This window comes from Schistocerca nitens, chromosome 1 (genome assembly GCF_023898315.1).
Source record: "Schistocerca nitens isolate TAMUIC-IGC-003100 chromosome 1, iqSchNite1.1, whole genome shotgun sequence".
Lineage (NCBI taxonomy): Eukaryota > Metazoa > Arthropoda > Insecta > Orthoptera > Acrididae > Schistocerca > Schistocerca nitens.
Window position 1 is genome coordinate 295,736,007 of NC_064614.1, and position 3,078 is coordinate 295,739,084.

The 3,078-nt window shown below is 46.2% G+C and overlaps 1 non-coding gene across 1 annotated transcript; it reads left to right on the top strand.

Annotated features, from left to right (window-relative positions):
- Positions 1–1,464: 1,464 nt before the first annotated feature.
- Positions 1,465–1,567, top strand: LOC126205600 (U6 spliceosomal RNA). Its single transcript, XR_007540580.1, has one exon. It is a non-coding gene; the product is annotated as a U6 spliceosomal RNA (small nuclear RNA).
- The last annotated feature ends 1,511 nt before the right edge of the window (positions 1,568–3,078 follow it).

Here is a 3,078-nt window from a genome sequence, read left to right on the forward strand (position 1 = left end):
GAGCAGGGGGAATGGTGTTCTCCGCAGTTAACACAGATGGGAGGCGGAACACATGGAGTATTGGGATGCGAAGGACGTCCACAATCTCGACATGTGATGCCAGAAGTACAGCGAGATGACATGTGCCCGAACTTCCAGCATTTAAAACACCGCATCGGAGGAGGGATATATGGCTTCACATCACAATGGTAAACCATCACCTTGACCTTTTCGGGTAAAACATCACTTTCGAAGGCCAAGATGAAGGCACCGGTGGCTACCTGATTATCCTTCGGACCCCGATGGACGCGCCGGACGAAGTGAACACCTCGTCGTTCTAGGTTGGCACATAGTTCATCGTTGGACTGCAGAAGAAGATCCCTGTGGAATATAATACCCTGGACCATGTTGAGACTCTTATGCGGCGTGATGCTAACTGAAACATCCCCCAACTTGTCACAAATGAACAACCTCCGTGACTGTTTTGATGAGTACTGAACCAGAGCGCATTTTGGACAAGCCTTCCACCTCCCCGAACTTTAAATGCTCCACAAAAAACTGGGGCTTGGTCGACGTACACGATTCCCCATCAACTCGCGTACACACGAGGTACTGGGGTGAATAGTCTCCACTGCCTTCTATAGCCATACGTTCCTCCCATGGAGTGGCCAGGGAGGGAAATGATCTTGGTTCGTATTTCTTGCCGTTGAGGTTAGACCTCGATCGCTTAGAGACTGCTGGTGGAGGCCCACCAGCGAGAGATGATGTACCACGCTTCATTGCGGGTCATCCGCCCCGATGCCACCCACTCCGACCAGGGGCTCTGCCCACGGGCGCCACCCAGCCACAGCAAAGACCACCTGGCAGGATGGCCTTTGCCGGGAGTCCCGATGCCCCAGAGGGATAGGCATCTACTCCTCGGCATACGTGGGGAGGTAGCAGCTCAGGCATGAGCAGTGCGATCCCTGTGTAGTCAGGGGGCTACCACCAAGAGGGTACATGACGACCCCACCACAACGGACTGGCTACCGTGCTGGATGTCGGGTGTCGAATAACTATATGTGTCAGGAGGGCAAAGATGGAAGTTCATAATGGAGGGCATGTATGCTGCCCAGAACACACAGCAGCTGATGTGGCTGGAAGCTCGGTGTAAGGCCAACTCCATGACAATATCGGTTGTGCCAGATCTTAGGGCAAGATGGATATATAATACACCACGTAAGACGTCCTTCCCCAAATGGTACGCACTAACAGAAAATTTGGAAAGGTAGTGGTCAAACCCCTTAGGGGACGATCACATTAAGGCCGAAACGTTTGAGACTCCTTTTAGTCGCCTCTTACGACAGGCAGGAATACCGCGGGCCTATTCTTACCCCCGAACCTGCAGGGGGGAGATGTTAAGTCCGATAGTCCTCAGAGCCGTTTGAACCACTAGAACTGACCCTGAATACTTGTATGGGCTACATCTGCAACACTCAGCTGTGTGATCATGCCAGTATCTCATACTGAAATTGGAAAGATACAGAGAAGATTAAGATGAGACCTGCGCAAGGATGACTCCCGCGGTAGTATAATGGTTAGCATCAATATCTGTCACACGGGAGACCCAGGTACGATTTCCAGCCGGGGGATGGCTGCAGCCGGACAAGTTACATAACTACCATACGCTACGTACTTCATCGGCTCCTTAGTGTACATGCATTCCAGTAACTAGCACGAGACCTCGTGTACCTGCCATCATACCGTAATCACAGCACAAAGTCTTACTTATCTAGTATGCTAGCTGTGCCGATTCGCAAACTTCTTCTCTGTTATTGCTCTCCGCCTCTGGAAGGAGCTACCCTGCACTCCGCGGACAATTTAATGCCATGAAATCCGAAGCACTTTCTTTTGTCAACGTCTCAAGTAGTCTCTAAAAATTGACACATATTGCCAGTTATCTATCTGTCAAACGGTAAAGCAAATGCCTCCACCTTCCCTCAATTCTTCTTCTTTTTCTTTTCGTTTCTCGGGCAGTCACGTCATTTTTTTTTCTTCCACTCTTCATTTACTTTCTATCACGTCCTTTTTCTCCTTCTCTACCACACTGTGCTCTTCACTAAAATCTACATGATTGTGCTCAACCTTTGTTGCTCTAGCTTTCATCAACTGATATAAACTCTGCTTTTCTTGCTATAGCTACTACTTAGTTTCACTATTTAAGCTATAGTTACTTCTAAGTGTTGTATCCCTTGTGAAATGTACATTTTTGGTAACATCTGCGTCTCTATTTGAACATAATAAAAAACATGTAGAACGCCCGTTTAGATGCAAGAGATGAGCCTAATCTTATCGAGATAAAAAAAGAAATTATTGTAACATATTAAAATGAACCAAGTGTAGGTTAATATTCTCGACAATTATAACGGAATTATGCTGCAACAGGTATTATTCTTTCGTACAATCAGCGATATTAGTCGCTGTAATTCTTTTTTGTGTTGGAGCAGTCACGGTATCATATTTCTACATGGAGAATTTGGCTTGTTTTCCACGTACCGTCAAGATTTAGCATGGAGGGAGAGGTGGAAAATATTCCATTCTGTTTCTTGAGTATATCTGAGGGCAAGTATTAGAAAGGTAAGTAGAGGACTCAGTACTGAATGTCGGCTTTGGCATCCGAGAAGCTTGTATGCTCACTACACACCCTTTCAGTAGTGTCGTCCAGTTACATCATAGACAAAGGATGAAGAAGCAGCTTGCCTACAGATATACGTCTCATAACGCGATAGCAATATGTCTTTCAGCTTCGTTCATCATGATGGAAATGATATTTTCTGTCATAACGTCAAATGAGATGTCGAACACCATACAGCCATTGACGTAAGAAGTTTATGGACCTTCACGATTGCATCAGCTTATTATTCTATTCACTAATTGACTGCTGGATGTATAACTGACGGAACGCCACCCAATTTCTTAAGTTTTACAGCCTTGGTCAGCATATTAAATTGCACATTGGAGTATGTCGCACTTTTCCTCAGCATTTCAGGGATGAACGATCTCCTGAATCTCCCGGCCAACAGTGAAATAGGAGTGCATGTAAGTTGTTGTCTAGATTTC